The sequence below is a fragment of the Pleurodeles waltl genome, chromosome 4_1 (genome assembly GCF_031143425.1).
Source record: "Pleurodeles waltl isolate 20211129_DDA chromosome 4_1, aPleWal1.hap1.20221129, whole genome shotgun sequence".
NCBI lineage: Eukaryota > Metazoa > Chordata > Amphibia > Caudata > Salamandridae > Pleurodeles > Pleurodeles waltl.
In genome coordinates, this window is record NC_090442.1 from 799,724,077 (window position 1) to 799,743,629 (window position 19,553).

The window sequence follows — 19,553 nt, forward strand, 5'->3', positions numbered from 1 at the left end:
CAGAGAGATGGGGAGGACCTGCTAGAGCCTTGAAAACCTCCTCCTGTCATGCTGCTCCCTCAATGGGCCTAGTGGACAACAATACGGGTTCCTGGGTAGATGCGGTCAGTACCTGCAGTTGCAGGGGGTGGCTCCTCCACTCCAAGGGAGCTGTCACTTAGTTGTTGAGGTGTTGGACAGTCCTACACAGTTTTGGGAGGATGCACAGCTTTTGGATGAGCAGGGTCAGTGCAATTGTTGAGGTTCCAGCAGCAGGGAAGGGTTTGGTGGCAAATGATGATGCAGTCCTCTTTTCTTGAGTTGACTGCTCTTCTTGTGTCTTCTTCGGTTCCCAGTAGATGAATCTGAAGTCGTGATATTAAGGGGACCCCTAAATACTGAATATAGGGGCATTTAGGGGATTGCACAATAGCCAGTGGGCTACATACTGCTGGGGGACTATACTGCCTAGATGACCACTTCCTTGGGAGAGTGGGCATTTTCCTGACCCAGGGTTCCTAGTGCCACTAAAAACAAAATGGTGGAACCCTTCCTTGAGTGTCCACTTTAGGAAGCCCACTTTAGGGGTGTGACTAACCTAGAAGTGAAACATGCCTCCTGATTAACTAATTTCCCACCTGCTCTGGTGCCAAATAGGCCTCCGGGTATGGGGTGGCATTCCCTATGTCTGCAGAAGCTAGGGTAACATACCAAAGGACAGCAGAGGCTTTGAAGCCCCTGGTCCAGATATGCTAAGTTGTTAGCCATCCTTCTGGAGGAGGTGAGAACACTTTCCTCTGGGGCAGGCATTGTTTCTGGCCTCTGAGAGTGCGGACCTAGCCTACAGGGGGACAGAAACTCATCTGTGGTGGCAGGCTGTTTGATACCAGTCAGCCAACACACTAAGGCCCAGATTTATGGGGATTTGGTGCAGGACAGTGCAGCACGTCACCTTGTTGCACTGCCCTGGGTCAAAATGAAAGGACAGGAACGTGCTGTATCTATCCAGTGCTGTGCATTACTGTCCTTTCCCTCTGCGTAGACACCATTTTGGCAGTCTAGTGCCAATGCATGCTTCCTTGGACGGGGGCAATAGAGCCTGCATTGCCTGCAGGCTTGTTTTGGTACAGGAAGAGGCAGCTTCCTGCTCATGTAAATGGGCCCTCACATGTAATATTGCATGCAGTTATCATGGGCCTTGCAATGCTGTGTTTCCAAAATGGGGTTCACCATTTCACGCATTTTGTTATGGCAGTCAATTTATATGGGTGTTCCTTAGGGTAGCATACTACATACTGCAGCCCTTTGGGACCTTTTTTAGTACCCAAGCCCTGAGCTGCAGGGGTACCATTTACCTGAGACTTACAAGGGTTCTAAAGTTCCAGTCAATTGAGTTACAATTGGGGATTGTCTTGTTTTAGGGACAAAGAATGGGCACAGGGGCCTGTTTAGCAGGGATCCAGTGCACTTCCAGTCAAAAAGTATTCAGTACTAAGGCAAAAAGTGGGTGTGACCATGTCAGAAAGGGCACTTTCCTACAGCCTTCCATTTCCCATTTTCTTAGTTCCAAGTGCGCTGCCTTCCTATTCCTGCTAGTCCCCAAATTGCAAGTCTGTTATGTTTGTTTTCTTTCCATCAAGTGTTACCTATGCTTTTCATTTTTTCACCTTAAGCCTTGTCCCTCTCCAACTCTTTGTATATAATGACGGTTCATTAAGATCCACACACTTGCTGTTATCATGTTTCTTGTTTGTGTGTGATTGACAGCTTTCCTGGGCACAACTTGCAACATAGGTGTTGTCTGCCAGCCACTGTGAATATTGTCTTTATGTAATCTTTTACAACATCAGTAAAGTTAGCAGTTCCACAGACCTTGCTTTTTACTGTTTTTCCTGCATGTGAATATTTTCTTGATATTAGCTGTAATATTGTTCTTATAAACAATATGCCTTGCACCTCATGGATGTTACTTATTCTGAATGATAAACTGCCTGAAATGCCTGTTCTTTATAACCCTGTGTACTTTATGCTAACTTGTGCAGGACTCCTTAATGAATTATTCTTCACCTCTGACACATTTGTGATCATGTGCAACTCTGTCATCAAAATTCTCTTCCCTTTGTCTGTTTCATCACATGTGCTCATCAGACTTTTACCAGACAGCTGACAGTGTTTTAGGTTAACCCTTATAATTCTGCCTTACCTAACCTTGTACGTCTTATGAGTAAAAAGCAAGGTTATCTTGTCCAAAAGCTATACATCCATGAACTTTAATGTGTCCCACAACGTGGATCTTCTGCTAAAGAAATCAAAGGTTGTCGGTGGTTAGAGACAATTTGCCTTGCATAGGTACTGCATCTTTATTGATAGTTATTTGATTTTCTTAATGGCCTATGGTGCCTCAGACACAAAAGGTCTTAGTGACAAGATCATGTTAGTCTCTATTCATGTGTTTAGTCATCTTACGAATAATGTCTGATGTATTTTGGTGCAATTCATGAATGAATATTCCAGTAACAAGAATTGGAACAATGTTTGTCAGCACCTACAAATCTGCTACTTTTACATCAACCACCCCTGAATTTACTACTCTTCTACACATGAGTAATGAGCATATGGCACAGCCTACATATATTTTATAATCATCATATACCTCATTCAGATTGCAAATGGCGGAGACACAAGGAAAATCATGTATATAGTGTTGGTATAATAAATGAGTGTGCTACATTTTGCTTTGAATTTTACAGGTAAAAAAATAAACAAACTTCCCTAACTGGTTCCACAAGCCAATAATGGGCAACAGATGTATGCCAGTGATCACCGCTCCTAAACAAAATTTCTTGAGATATTTGTATTGCTAGTGTAGCAAAATTGAATAAATATTACAGACAGAGAAGATGGAGCCAAGGAAGTAGTATAATAGCAATTATACTGTGCAGAGCATATCATACACAGACAGATCTTTCTCCCCATGTTGGCAAGCAGCTGCAGGTTTTCAGCAGTGACCCCGTCTTGATCAGAGAGACTGGCAATGTGAGAAAGTGGTCTAGTAGTTTTGGGGATGCTGAGGTACACCACAAGTATTAAAGACACATTCTTATTTTGCTGCAGTTTTAAATTGCAACAACTCAACCACAAGGTATTGCAGCACTTCACATGAGCACCAGTTACATTTTACAAGGATATTCACTTCTTATGTCCTTTAAAAGGTTTCTGTAATTTACACTTGAACTCAACCCTTGGTAGCTACGGCACCAAGAAGACAGATTTCATTTAGAGAAAATATATAAAGCATTTAGTAATATTAAAACAGTTACAATTATTCGACTTGGCTGTCTGTGTAAGGTCCCCCTCAACATTTATGCCTTCACCCCTCATGTTTTCTGAATTTTGTTGGCTTTAGGGCTCTGTGTACTTTACCACTGCTAACGAGTCCTAACCTGTGTATGCCCTCTCCCTAAAACATGGTACAATTAGCGTACACCTGATTGGCATATATAATTTACTTAAAAGTCCCTAATATATTACACTATATGTACCCATGACCTGTAAATTAAATGCTACTAGTTGCCTTGCAACACTCATTGTGCCACCGCTGAAGAAGTCTTTTAAAACATATTGCAGGCCTGCCATTGCAGCATGTAGTGCAGTTTTAACACTGACATGTCTGCCTGGTAAAATAAACCTCTTAGCATGCCTAACCTTCCTTTTTAAAACATATCAGTTACCCCTAAGTTAGGCCATAAACGGCACAAAGGAGAGGATGCATTGTATTTTAAAAGTAGGGCTTGAGTTTTTATATTTTATAGGTCCTGGTAGTAAAAATCCCAAATTTGTTCTTCACTACAGCAAGGCCTATCTCTCTCATCGGAAAACAATGTGATACCTCATTGCAGTCAGCTGCTGTGGGAGAAGGTGTGCTGGTGTATGTGCCGGAATACTTTGGTCCAGTGCACCCAACTGCAGTTGACGCACGACTAGGCTGATATCCTCAACCTGCTTGACCTGCTGGGCATCCAGGTTGCAGGACTCAGTGAGTATTATTTATTTGTTGTCTTCTACAATTGGAATTATTTGTTTCAAATAGCATGCTGCTCACACTCATATCTACCTAATCATACTAGTCAGTGCTCACTTGGGCTAATTATTTAATAAGCCATGTTGGCTCCTCAGTCTTTTCACTAAGATAGTGGTAGTACTTAAATCAGTGAGTTAGCATTCTCTGTGACTTTCTTTATGTAGCTCACACAGTCCCAAGTTATCTCCCAGTGATGTGTAGTATGCATCTATGCATTGAAAAAAAGGGAGACTGCGCTGGCCCATCAAAGTGGGTTGAGAACTAGATGAGAAGTAAAGATCACTCATTACAATGCATTTGTAGTTTCAAATGTAGTTTAGGACATTTGGAAAAGGCCTTAGGTTTAGGAAATTAGGACTAGGTCCGCTCGATATGACTACTTTAGGCAATCTGCTTTAGAAAAGTACAATTGTGTTTGTCTTTGCTTGTCCCAATATCTTTGGGGAGATTAAATGAACCACTAAAATGTTTTTCATCTTCTTTACTTTTTACATCAGCACCCTAGGGCAAGAAGAGGGATTAAAAGGTGGGTCAGGGAGCTGGGGGTGCAACCACCAGTGTCACAGTGGGTGCAAATACCACCACCAGCACCACAGCCATGGATGATGGATCTGCTGGCCCCAGTATGTCATCCTATCAATCTTAATATTATATCCCTATTTAAGGTATTTTTGCCTTTTTTACTGTGCCTGCTTCCTTTTTTAACTCCTCGTTGTTCTATCTAATGTTTGTTAAATTCTTGTTATACCTGCATTATCCAATTTTTTTCTATATTTCATGTTTCTGTAGCTCACTTCTGCCTAGCTGTAATTGTCTGTACCTTTCTTCTGCTTTGTAAGTAAGTTTCCCTCTTACCATATATATCTTGTGACCTGGTAGTATAAGACTACAAGAGCAGATTTTAGGACAGGTACTCTACTGTGAAGATTGCATGCCCAAGTAAGATAGTCTACACATGTTTGTTGAAAAGGCGTGGCCAGGGTTGTGGTGGACCCCCCAATGTTATGTTGTATATTTTATCATTCATTTATATTGTAGTACACCTGCATGTTTCAATGTAGTGTAGCATGACTGGAAAGAAGTATGAGGATGGTGGAAGGGGAGACCAGCAGAGGCAGGCTTGTGGGGAGTTATAATTCAAATAGCTTGTTAATTGACAACTAATAGTATACTCACTGCAAGGGTGTCGTGAATCCCCAGATTTAGCAGCTACAGTGCAGTTGAGTTCTTAATGGCCTGTACTATCTTAAGTCAGTCTCAGTGGACAAAAGCTCTTAATGTATGCTACAAATGATTGGTTGATGGAAAAGGGAAAGAAGGATGGAAGCTTAAAAGGATGAATGAAATGGTTTTGAGTGAAAGGTTGTGTTGTTGGTGAAAGGCTGCGCAAGTGGGTGATAGGATGTATGGGTTGGTGAGAGGATGGATGCAAGGGTATTTGGGTATAAGGATGCCTGGGTGAGTTAAAGGGTGGATGGGTAAAAGTATGCTCAGGTGGCTTAAAGGATGGATGGAAAGGTAGATTGGTGAAAGGATGGATGGATGGATTGGAATGGTGAAAGACTAGATGAGAGCATGTAAAGCTTAAATGGTGGATATCAAAGGGTGAATAGAACAATGAAAGGATAATTGCTTGAATGAAGAAAAAGGGGAGCACACATCTACTTCGTTTGTTGGTTTTATAAATGCTTTGATGCAAATTGGGAGGTATTTTAATTTTCTGTCTACTCCCTTGACTCTATTTGTTAAGAGAGGAAGATGTGTATCCCACCTAATATTGTTCATCACCGCCCTGCCCATGGCATTTCGTCACCTATAACCTAACTGCAGCATGTTTCAATTCAGCACTGCAGTGCTGATTGTGAAATCTGCATCTGATTCAGTTAATGCAGCATTTAAAAAGTTTTCAATGCAATACAGTTTGCAAACAGAAAATAAGGTGTGTTTCCCTTCTCTCCCAGTGCCCACTGAGTCACCTCACCACCTGTTACTTCACACACTTATTCTTTCCGACGTTTTGTCCCAGTCTACAAAAAGAAAATGAAAAATCTGTTTGTAGCACGTGACACATTTTTCTGGCTAAGTGGTTCATATATTTCACTGCTTCCCTAATGGATTTATGCTTGTTGAAACATGTCCCTTTCAACATTTAACTATAGAGGCTGACTAAGCCAAAGCTTAGGCACATGATGATGATCAGTGACAGACCACTATTCTAAAGCAAAACCTCTTCCTAGCTGCCTAATCCCTCTAACTTACCCTGCAGTAGAGTAAGTTATCTTTCCTTTCCTTACTGCCAAACAAATTAATTTACTGAAAATAATTTGTAGAGGGAGAGGCAAGGGAGTAAAGTGGGACAAAGTGCCTGATTTTGAGTTTTGCAGATGTGAAGCTTTGTGATCAACATGCCAAATGCAATCAATATATCACTTTCCTTTCCTCGTACTAAAGTGCTAAGTTTTTCTCATTATCTACATACAGCAGACAGGATATCCACATTTTATATATATCATGTTTGACGTGGTATTATTATTATTCATCTGCCTCATTGGTGTCAGGGTAAAGTTGAAAGACATTTGGATAAGTGCAGGGCCATTGAAATTAAAGTAAGACAATTGTCTGCCCCATATACAGACGGCAGAGAGTAGCAAAGTGCCCAACGCTTTAACTAACATGGTTCTGTTAATTTATCACAAGAATACTTGTCCTCACATAGTGCATAATGCCTTACTCATTAACAAGAGGAATTGTTTTGTCTACACAGTGTCTGTTTGGTTTTTCACTAGGATTATCTGGTGCACTGTTATTCTGCCTTAATTCCTTTCAGCCAGTCAGTGCTTTTATGTGAGACATGTGTGGGTAAGAAATGGTCCTGTGGCTTTAGGGCACCATGTATTGCTACTGTGCCAATATATAAGAGCATTGTTTACTAAGTGTCTTTTTTCATTCTTGAAATAGCTACTCCTGCTGGTCCACAAGCTACCTAGCAGGAGATAGCAGCCTGGCTGTAGTAGCAGAAGTTGGACGCCATCAGGGCAGAGTACTAATGGCTTTGGGTTGTGGAAAGGGAGGTGGCTGAGACACCTGACAATGCCCTGGTCCCTAGTTCCTTCAGCTGGATACCAGCCACTCCAATCTCCCAGCAACAATATCACCAGTACTGCCAGCAGCTGACGGCTACTAACTGCAATTGCAGCATTCTCCAGCAGCTGGCACAGCTGAGTGGCCCAATAGAATGGCTGCAGCAAAAACAAGAGGACCTCCAGACCTGCATAGAAAACACCTTCTTCTACTTAGGCCTGGGTGAAATGCGTGGAGCTGTGCAGGTAGGCAGCAAAAATCTCCACTTCACTACACGGAGTTCTGGGGGCAGGCAGAGTTCCTTGTCAGGCCCATTTGCATTGCATTTTCTATCAAACAAAATGCAAAGTACACACTCACATTCAAAATCACATGCTAATGGCATCACACAGCTCTCATGGGCACAGCCATCTTGTTTTTCACTTAATTATCTTTTCAATCCTCAACACTCCTAATTAATCTACCCCTTATTCTAATGTATTCTGTTATTGTGCATCTTTTTTGTCTGTCTATTTGCATGTTTTTTACATTTTTGTGCTTTTAGTGACTTTTTGTACTATTGTTTATTTTCCCTTTACTTACTTAGTTATTTCTTCCTTCCTTCCTTCTACTGCTGTTTCTTGTCTTCATCCCAGCACCATGGCAGAGCAGGGCAGTGCTGATGAACAGGGGAGAGGCAGTGCCAGCCCCCCCCCAAGCAGCCAGCAGGAGCTGTCTACCTTGTGGGTGGTGACGCCGCCAAGTGGTCCAGCTGCAGCACATCTTTTATGAGGAGGTAGTGGCAGCGCTGGTTTTCTATGTGCATCACTTCCCATCCATGCTGGCACCAGGAGGCAGGCCTGGCAGCAGCTATCTCCTGTTGTAGTGTCAGCTGCATTGGGCTAGGGTGCACAGGTATGTTCGGGACATCACCCAGTCCCAGTGCACCACCCAGCAGCTGACACACCACATCACTTCTCTGTGACTTTCCTTATGTAGCTCTTACAGTCCCTAGCAATTCAGCAGTGATGTGTAGTGCTTGTAAAAGGGAGACTGAGTTGGCCCATCATGGGGGTTGAGAAATGAGAATAGAATCAAAGATCATTCATTGCAATGTATTACTTTGTAATGTAGTTTTTGTTAACGAAACATGAAACAGGGATTTTAGGATTATAGCCAACTCAATGAAAGTCGATCATACCAGTCCCATAGGGGATCTGATTTAAGTATAATGTTACTGCATTTGTCTGTTACATAATATTTTTGCAGAGATTACCTGTACCATTAATCTATTTTTTTAATCTTCTTTATTTCTTACATCAGCACCCAAGGGCAAGAAGAAGGGAACCACAGAGGTGGGTCCTGCAGAAGCTGCGGAAGACCCGACTACTAGCACCATTGCTGAGGGCTCTGCTCATCCCAGTAAGTCCTATTATTTAATATAATTACTTCCCTAACTTTTATCCCTGCCCACTATTTTACTACTTTAAATTTTGCCTTGGTTACTTTTTTATACTTTTTTCCAACTCCCCTATCCAATTTTTGTTTAATTTCTGTTATCCCTGCATTATATTTTTTACTTTCTTTTATTGGCCATTTTTATTCTACCCCTTCATTGTGCTTCAATGATTCTGAGTCAACCTCATCATAGGTGGTAGCTCTGCCCCTCCATTATGCAACGTATTTGGTTGGTCTGACTACCTGACTTTTCTAACATTGTGAATCAACAAAATGTCCAGAGTGATATTTTTGATAGAAGATACCGCAGTGCTAACAGAACTGTACTGATGTATTGTGGTAGCATTTTTTCAATTATTTTTTTTTAAAGGGGAAGTGTACCTGGCATCTGAAAACTGTATAATGTGTTTTTCTAGCCACAATGACCACCAGTGGAGCCTGCTCGTGTTCTGCAACAGGAGCAGATGGAGCAGGGGGAGAAGCAGCGTAAGGGATGGGTGGTGGTAAGACACATTGCTTGTTTATGGACTCTTCTATCTGCAACTCAGCAAAAGCACACATAGGCCCTCATTACAACCCTGACGGCCGGTGTTAAAGCAGCGGTAATACCGCCAACAGGCCGGCGGAACAAAAAATTGAATCACGACCATGGCGGAAACCAATATAGACAGGCACTTTAACATTCCGACCGCCATGGTGGTAGACACAAACACCGCAGCGGTAACCGCCAACACACAGGCAGGAGACAAGGTTCCACCCACTGTATTACAACACACCAATTCGCCACCTTTTCCGGGGCGGTACCAACTCCATCAAAAGCATGGGGGAAACAGGACTTGGAACGGAAAGCACTTACCTTTCGACACTTTACGAACAACCAGAACGCCATTGAGCCCGAACTACAGGTCCTGCCCATGCTGGAATACCTCCTCTTGTATCAGCAGCAGCAAAGATGCCGGCAACGACCACGGTGAGTACTGCACCTAGCACACAGGGGAGGGGCAAGGGAAAAGAGAGTGACACACACACGCAAAACCACCACCTCCCACCCTCACCCACAACACCATACACACAAATACATGCAGCAACATTACATATACACCCGGCAACCCCTGGAAGAATGCAAAGACAAAAGGAAATGATTGTAACAAGTGTAATCAATAAATATCAGATAGGCCAAATTCTAAAATCAGTATATACAAATATGTACACCAACTACACAAGTCCGGATATTAATGAAATCATTGTCCGTGGATCAGTGTCCCAAAATGCATGGGCGAAGTCCACACACGATACCTGACTCGAAACGGAGAGAACACTGCAGGGGCATCAGATGGAAAATAAACTGGCACCTCAGGGGGACGGGGTGGGGGAGCACCTCAGCCGGATGAACGGACAACACCACTGCTCCATGAGGGGGCTCCTGAGGAGTGCAAAGCCACAGTCTCTCAAGTCTTTCCAGTGGGTGGTTTGCCCACTGCCTTATCCTGGGGAGTGAAAAGCCACAGTCTCTCAAGTCTCTCCAGTGGGTGGTTTGCCCACTGCTTTATCATGGGGAGTGCAAAGCCACAGTCTCTCAAGTCTCTCCAGTGGGTGGTTTGCCCACTGCTTTATCCTGGGGAGTGCAAAGCAACAGTCTCTCAAGTCTCTACAGTGGGTGGTTTGCCCACTGCTGTATCCTGGGGAGTGCAAAGCCACAGTCTCTCAAGTCTCTCCAGTGTGTGGGTTACCCACTGCTTTATCCTAGGGAGTGCTAAGCCACAGTCTCACAAGTGAATAACAGTCTCCACTGGTTCTGGAGGGGGATTTGTGCCTAGAGTGCTTGGGAACAGGTAGCATGATACCCCATGGGGGCAGAGACACACTCCACCCTGCTGTGACTTCGCCTGGCACCTGCTGGTACAAACAGTACTGGGAGTCATGCCTCATGTACGCTGAGCAGGGTCCAGGACGTCTCCTGCAGCCTCGGGCGGCTGGCCACTGGGGATGATTACCATGTCAGCTGTGGTGGCACTGTCTGAGCACGTTGCGGGGCTGGTGGCGGTGGTTGCGGCGGTATCTGTTGCGGAGGTGCATGTGTCTGCACCTGTTGAGGGACACAGCAGGATGTCTCCTGGAGCCTTGGATGGCTGCCCACTGGGGATGATGCTGGGGACTGTTAGTGAGGCAGCAGACGTGCAGGTGGTGGTGCTGGTGGTGGTGGCCACCGCCGTACTGGTCGATGTTGTGGTTGACAGAAGGGGTGACTCTGGTCCCTCAGCCGAAGCCTCCGTGCCCTGTCCTGACCTGCTCTTCAGCTTGTGTCCCTTCCCCACCTTTGATGTCACTACTGGTGACTTGCCACTTTCCCCTTTTGGCTTGGAGGAGACCTTGCTTCCTGGTAGGTGTGGCTTCTCCATCTGGCATGAGGGCACCTTCTTCACCTTGGCAGGCGGCGGAATGGCCTGCTCCTTGACCTCGCTAGGTGGCACACTGGCACTGGAAGCCATAGGAGCCTAACTAGGTGTAGAGGGCAAATACCACCTTTGGGGTTGGACAGGGAATGAGGCTGCAAATCAATGGATCTACCTTTTCGTGTCTGCCCTGGCCTAGGGGAACCCACAGCCCACCTCCCCCACTCAGACACCTCGTAATGCGTGCAGAGTCAGCTGAATGAGAGTGTACTCACCCTCTTGTGCCCGCTGTGATGCCCTCAAGCACCCATCCAATTCCGGATATGCCAACGCCAGGATCCAGTACAAATCAGGGGGGTCATGCTGGGCTGGGCACACCTTCCGCGTTGGAAGGCCATCCCCAGCTTGGCCTCCGCCGTCTTCTTGGTCCAGTGGCGCAGGTCCTCCAATCTTTTCCGGCAGTGGGTGCTCCGTCTATGGTAGACCTCCAGGGTCCGCACTGCCTTGGCGATGGCGTGCCAAATCCCCTTCTTCTGGTGGGCGCTGACCTAGAGGAAAAGTGAAGTTATAATGGATGTTACTCTCCTGAACAATTCTTCTCACACATTGGCCACAAACCTCCCGCCCTGGCCCAGAAATACATACACACACCATCCTCACATACTGGCCTGTGCCCCGTCTCTTCCATTCACGACACTCCATACAATCATGTGCCATCCACCATGCACACAGTTTACTCACCTTTTTGTCTGGAGGACCGTACAGTTGTGTCTACTGGGGGAGGACCCCATCCACCAGTTTCTCCAACTCCTCCGCAGTGAAGGCAGGGGCCCTTTCCCCAGACACAGGTCACCACAGCACTTGCAGTGTAGGTCCTCTCCTGTTGAAGGTCAGGTATCAAGTGAGGGAACTGATAGAAAATGGCGGGCACATCTGCGGCGGTGCGTACCATCACCGCCGGCGTATATCGTCATTGGCTCCTGGAACCCATAGGGCCCAATGATTACCAATGCTGAATTGTGCTGCGGTCTTCGACTGCCTACCGCGACGGTGTATAACGCCAGTGCTGTTACCTCATTTCCCCTTGCCCCACCTTACAAGTCAGGCAGCTGCCATTTCAGGGGGCCACATGGCAGGTCAAATAACTGCGTCACACCTACTTAGGCTATGAATACGGACAGACAAAGGCACACAAAGAATAGTTCATTATTGTGCTAAATAGCCTTGTGAAACCTATGTGTTGTATGACCCTCTGCTCACCGTTCTCCTCCATAGGGCACATCCCCTGGGGCAGGTGATGAGATGGTAGCATCCTCCAGTGTACAGACCCCTGGTGGACCTGTCGACAATGGAAGACAGACACATAATTATCACTTACAGACTTGATCGTGCAACAATCCAGGAACTGTGTGCCCAGCTGGAGCCTGACCTGATGTCAGCTATCCGCCATCCCACATTAATACCCCCTCTAGTGCAGGTCCTGTCAGTACTCCATTTCCTGGCCAGTGGGTATTTTCCAACAACAGTAGCCATGGCATCAGGGATATCCCAGCCAATGTTCTCTAACGTGTTGTCCAGAGTGTAATCTGCCCTGCTAAACCACATGCGCAGCTACATCGTTTTCCCTCAGGTGGAGGATTTGGCCACAGTGAAAGGTGATTTTTATGCCCTGGGACATATCCCCAACATCATTGGTGCCATTGATGGTACACATGTGGCATTTGTCCCCCCGCAAGAATGAACAGGTGTACAGAAACCGGAAAAGCTACCATTCTATGAATGTGCTGATGGTGTGTTTGGAAGACCAGTACATCTCCCATGTGAATGCCAAGTATCCTGGCTCAGTACATGATGCCTACATTTTGAGGAATAGCAGCATCCCTTATATGATGGGGCAACTCCAGAAGCACCGTATGTGGCTAATAGGTGAGTCTAAAGTCCCCACACAGTTTCATTTGCTGTCTGGGTATGGGAGATTCCCTAATGTTTGGAGGATGTCTAACAGTTGTCCCTCATTATTTGCAGGTGACTGGTTACCCCAACCTGTTGTGGCTACTGAGCCCAATGAGGAATCCCAGGACAAAGGCAGAGGAACACTACAATGAGGCACATGGGCAAACTAGGAGAATAATAGAGCGCACCTTCGGCCTCCTAAAGGCCAGAGTCTGGTGCCTCCATCTGACAGGTGGATCCCTATACTACTCACCGAAGAGGGTGTGCCAGATCATCGTGGCCTGCTGTATGTTGCACAACCTGGCTTTGCGGCGGCAGGTGCCTTTTCTGCAGGAGGATGGGCCTGATGCTGGTCTTGTGGCAGCTGTGAAGCCTGTGGACAGTGAAGAAGAGGAGGCAGAAGAAGAAGATGTAGACAACCGAAACAACATCATCATACAATACTTCCAGTGAGACACAGGTAATGGGATGGAACTGCTTCCCACATCTCATACTATTGTAGGACCTAGCATAAATCTGCCTTTTTACCTCTGTGTATGGACCCTGACTTGTCACTTTGGCTTTCCATTTCACAGATCTGGGTCCCACTTTGTGCCCTCTGCTACGTTTAGTGCTGGCCTACAGCTGTGTAACATTGGTATGTGAACAAGTACATTGACATTGCTATATTTCAGAGATGTTGCAATTACGCATTTGTGAAAGCACAGACTGACTCCAGATTGTTTTATGATTCAAGGGTGTTTATTTCTGTGATAAGTGGAGGAGGGGTGCAATGGGCTGAGGTGATGGAGGAGGAATGTCCATGGCAGAGGCCAGTCTCTTGGTCTCACAGGTGCATTGACCAATGGGGCATAGGAAGGGGAGCAATGGCAGTTGAAGGTGGACAGGGTGACAAAGTGGGAAAGAAGGGTGACATTCAGGAGGGTCTTATTTCCTGGTGGGGGTCTTGGCAATGTTCTCTGTCTTGTTCTTGGATCTCAGGGACCGTTTGTGGGGTGGTTCTCCTTCTGCAGGGGGTGTGGTGCTGGTGGCCTGTTGGTCCTGTGGCGGTGCCTCCTGTCCACTAGCGCCGGCGGAGGTGAAGGGCTGTTCATTGTCCAGGCTAGTGTCAGGGGCCCGTTTGTGTCTCACTGTGTCCCTGATGGTGTTGACAAGGTCTGCCAGCACCACTGCAATGGTGACCAGGGTGGTGTTAATGGACTTCAAGTCCTCCCTGATCCCCAGGTAGTGTTCTTCCTGCAGCCGCTGGGTCTCCTGAAACTTGGCCAGTACCATGCCCATGGTCTCCTGGCAATGGTGGTATGCTCCAATGATGTTGGAGAGTGCCTCGTGGAGTGTTGGTTCCCTGGGCCTGTCCTCCCCTGTCACACGGCAGTCCTCCCAGCTTCCCTGTTATCCTGTGCCTCTCTCCCCTGAACCGTGTACCCAATGCCACTGACCCCAGGTCCCTGATTTTCTTGGGTTGGTGGGTTTACCTGGGTTGCCTGTAGTGGTGGACACACTGCTGATTGACATGTCCTGGGGACAGAGGGATGGGCCCGCTGGGTGGGTGCTGTGCTGGTATTTCCTGAGGGGGGAGGATCTTTGGTGGCTTGTGACAGTGGCAGGGGAACCCACTGTCCAGAGGTCCCTGATGGGCCAGGCTGCTCATCTTGATCCAGGCGTGCAGAGCTGCTGTCATCACTGTGGGCCTCTTCTGTGGGAGGACTGGATATGTCTGGCACCTCCTGTCTGGTGACGTTGGGTATGGGTCCTGTTGGGGTGTAAATGCATAGTTTTAGTATCTGTTGGTGCCATCTTGTGCATTGGGTGAGGTACCCTCTACTCCTGTGCTTGCATCATTGTGTTTGCCCTTTTGTGATAGTTCGTTCTGGGGTCTGTGTGGGTATCTGTACTGGACATGCTTTGGTGACGGTGGTCCATGCGTAGGTGTTGCATGCAGGGCCTTGGTATTGAGATGTGTGGGTTGTGATAGTGGGACATATGTGAGATGATGGAGTGATTGGAGTTAGGGTAAGGGGGGATATGTGATGGCATGCAGGTGGGGTGGGGGATATGGTGATAAAGATATGACTTACCAGAATCCAGTCCTTCTGCTACTCCTGTGAGGCCCTCAGGATGCAGTATTGCCAAGACTTGCTCCTCCCATGTTGTTAGTTGTGGGGGAGGATGTGGGGGGTCCACCGCCAATCCTCTGTACAGCAATCTGGTGTCTTGATACCACGGAACGCACCTTCCCCCGTATGTCTTTCCACCTCTTCCTGATGTCATCCTGTGTTCTTAGATGCTGTCCCACTGCGTTGACCCTGTCGACGATTCTCCACCATAGCTCCATCTTCCTTGCAATGGAGGTGTGCTGCACCTGTGATCCGAAAAGCTGTGGCTCTACCCGGATGATGTCCTCCACCATGACCCTGAGCTCCTCTTCTGAAAACCTGGAGTGTCTTTGAGGTGCCATGATGTGGTGTGGGTGATGTGTGAGGTGCTGTCTGTTGTGATGTGAGGGGGGATTTGTTGGTGTGTGTTGTTTGAGGTACGTGGATGTTGTATGGGTGATGGTGTTGTGTGTGTGTGTGTGTGTGGATGCTGGCGTTGTGTTTGCTAATCTGTCTCTCTGGGCTTCTTCCAAATTTGTTCGTTGTAAGGGTTTGTGGGTAATGTGGGTGTGTGTTTTATAGTGTTGTGGGTGTGCGGGTGTGGTGTGTGTATGTGTATCATATGTGTGTATTTTGAATTGTCCAATGTGGTTGTGTTTTGTAAATGTGTGTGTATTTTGTGCGTGGCGGTGTGTACCGCCAATGGAATACCGCGGATGAAAGACCACTGCGTTGATTCGTGGGTCGTGATAGCGTGGGCGTAGTTCTGTTGGTATGACGGTGTATGTTTTGGTAGCACCAGTTTATCACTGACCTTTGGTGTGGGGGACTTGTGTGGGTGTCTGTATTGTGGCAGATTCCGAGATGTGGGTCGTAATTGCAGGAGCTGAATTCGACCACCGCTACAGTATGTTGGCGGTCTTCAGCGCGGCGGAAAGAGGGATTTACCACCAGGGTTGTAATGAGCGCCATAATGTATGCTAGAAATGATGGCTTGATGGAAACTTGAAAGAACAGAAGGTTAAAAGAAAGGATGGGTGAAATGACCAAAAAGAAAGGATGCGTGGGTAGGTGAAAGAATGCGTGGGAGAATATTGGGTAAATGGAAGGATGGGTGGAAGGATGACTGAAAGAAAGAGTGGATAGTGTTTAATGAATTGATTGATTATGGACTGTGAATTGCGGTGAAAGACTGGATGAGAGAAAGTAAAGCTTAAATCATCGTGGCTATGGGTAAATATAGTAGGAAGAATGAAAGAATGATTGAATAGTTGCTTGGATGAATAAACAAGTGAGCTCTTCTGTACAGGGGCTCTCTGTGTTTTATTGTTATCAAAGCTATGGTTTAAAGTGAAGGATATTTTAATTGTGTGTTTTAATCCCTTGATTCAATGGGGGTCGGGGCCAGGGTTGGCGGGAGCACCGCCAACAGGCTGGCAGTGCCCCGCAGGGCATTCTGACCGCGGCGGTTTGGCCGCGGTCAGAAGTGGAAAACCGGCGGTCTCCCGCCGGTTTTCCGCTGCCCAAAAGAATCCTCCATGGCGGCGCAGCTCTCTGCGCCGCCATGGGGATTCTGACACCCCATACCGCCATCCTGTTCCTGGCGGCTCTGCCGCCAGGAACAGGATGGCGGTATGGGGTGTCGTGTGGCCCCTGGGGGCCCCTGCAGTGCCCATGCCAATGGCATGGGCACTGCAGGGGCCCCGGTAAGAGGGCCCCACTTTGAATTTCACTGTCTGCATTGCAGACATTGAAATTTGCGACGGGTGCAACTGCACCCGTCGCACTTTCCCACTCCGCTGGCTCCATTCAGAGCCGGCGTCCTCGTGGGAAGGTTGTTTTCCACTGGGCTGGCGGGCGGCCTTTTGGCGGTCGCCCGCCAGCCCAGTGGAAAACCCAGAATCACTGCAGCGGTCTGACGACCGCGGTGCAGTGTTCTGGCGGGGGTACGCCCGCCAAGGTAAGAATCACCCCCAATGTATTTGTTAAACGAGGCAGATAGATATCCCACTAATCATCCTCATTCATCAACCCCCCTCCCTTCCCATGGTATTTCACCACCTATGACTGAAGAAGTGTAATATGGTTCAATTTGTGCATGCAGTGTTGGCTGTGAAATGCACATATGCTTCAGGTAATACAACATTTGCAAAATCTTCAATGCACTGCAAACTTAACACTCAAGATGTGTTGTTTTCCCCTTTGCTCAATCAGTCACCTCCTAGTACTTCACTCCTTTATTCTTTCCTAAGTTCTTCCATCCCAGCCTACCAAACAAATTAAAAATTCCATTCTTAGCATGTGCCACATTTTTATTCCTATGTGAAGTGTTTCTAAAGTATATTTCATGGTTTACCATAACATGTTTATTTTATGTCCATTCAGATTTTTCCATTTAGATTTCGTCTATACAGGGATTGAATAAGCCAAAGCTTAGGCACATGATAAGTCGATGATCAGTAACACCCCTCTATTCTATAGCAAACTCTACCTTTCTCGACTAATTCTTCTACCTTACTCTGCAGTAGAGTAAGTCAAGTCTACTTTCATTACTGGCTAGCAATTTGATTTGCTGGAAACAGTTTGGTGTGGTGGGTGAGGCCAGTGATTAACTGAGACTAGTAAATGCCCGATTTGATTTCAAGTTTCAAGTTTGACGTGATGTATACTCTGTGACAAACATTCCAGATGTAATCTATATAGTCCGTTCCTTTCCTTGTAGTGCAGTACATCATATCCCCCTTACGGCAGATAGGATAAATATATCTGCATTTCTACATGACGTGTGTGACTTATCGTATTTATTCATCTGCCTCTTTGGAGTCAAGGTAGAAACTAAGTAAAAGGCATTTGGGGAACAGCAAGGCCATTGGAATTACAGATAATTGTCAACTACAGCTGTACCAGCTGCAGACAGTTGCAAAGCACCAGCTAGCATGCCTCCATTAATTTGGCACATCTTGTACTCCATAGTGTATAATGCCTTACTCATAAAAGGGAGGTAATTCTTTTTTATCTTTCCACTAAAAGTGTCTGTTTAGTTTCTAAAAAAGCTTTTAAAAGAAAACAAATGACATCACTGTTTTTTTAATCTAGTGCTATTCTGCCTTAATCCATTTCTACTTGACAGTCAGTGCTTTTTATGTGAGGCATGGGTGGGTAAACAAATAAAATCGGCCCAGTGACTCTCCTAATCATAATCAAATTGCAATATCCCCACGGGGCCAGCAATGTAGTGCTACTGTGCCACCCACTACCCACTTTTGAAGAAGTGTTTGTTCACAGCCTTGTTTACAATTTGTCTTTTTTATTTTTGTTTTTCTAGATATAGCTACTACTGCTGGATGACCACCAACCAGGCAGGATATAGAGGCCTGTCTGCAGGGGCAGATGCAGGAGAACATCCAGGACGAATACTGGTCGCTGCAGGTCCTGGAAGAGGGAGGGGGTGAAATAGCTGCCTTGGATCCAGGACCCAGCTCAGCAGCATGCCAGCCCCAGCCTCCAGCCTCCTGGCCACTACATCACTGGCACTGCCTCCAGATGTCACAGTCCTTGACTGCACCTGCTGCTGCCCCCTCCTACTCTGACATGGTATTGCTTCACCATATCCTGCAGTGGATGAAAGGAATGGAGAGCTGGCTCACTAGGATCAAGTGGAGCCTGGGTCAGCGCCAGATCCATGTAGACAGTGCCCTCTTCTGAGCATTTCTTTATTTATTTTTTTGGTTTGGTGGGAGGGACATTTTGTGGGTGGAGAGGGTAAGGAAGGAGTGGGGACAGAGTTTTCAAAAACATTTCATATTGGACTTTTCGTTGGACTTTTTGGGGATGGGGCTATTTGTTTGGGAGAAGGGTGGGCCTATTGTCGGTGGAAAGGGTCAGCTTTTGTATTTGTTAAAAATGAAAAGGGGATAATTTATTTTACTTGATTTATGCCCCAAATGTTTTTTTGGTGTTTTAGTTTGCTCTATCTTTTATCTATCTGTTTTTATATCTGCTAAAAAAGTGTATGTCATACCTGTGCTCTCTTGCCTTCTGCAACTATATTGACCACTAAGGAATGATCGTCATTGCCTATTTTCTTTTTCCTACAAAAACCTAGATACAGATAGACAACATTTTCTCTAGTAAGAGTTAATTACCAACTAAAGAAGGTTCCTTCAATCCATTGTTCTTCTCGTACCTAAAAAGATGAAGTGAGGGAGTCTTCTTACCGAATGGTTTTTACCAAGGTAGCATCTAATGGGGGTGGTAGGCAGTAGTAGTAGTAGCAGGCTGGCACACTAACAGGAAAGACAAAGGTGCTATGAAGCACTGCACAGGGGCCCCTGCACTGCCCATGCAAAATGAATGGGCAGTGCAGGGGCCCCTAGGGGTGTCCCGTGCACCCGTTGGGGACTGCGGGATCATTATGCGAGGGGCAGCACCTCTGCCCTGTCGGATGATGATGCCGACCCCCACCAGGTTGCCTGACGGAGGCAGCCTGGAGGTGAGTGAGGGCCGCCCATGGCGGCTCTCCAAGGGTGCATT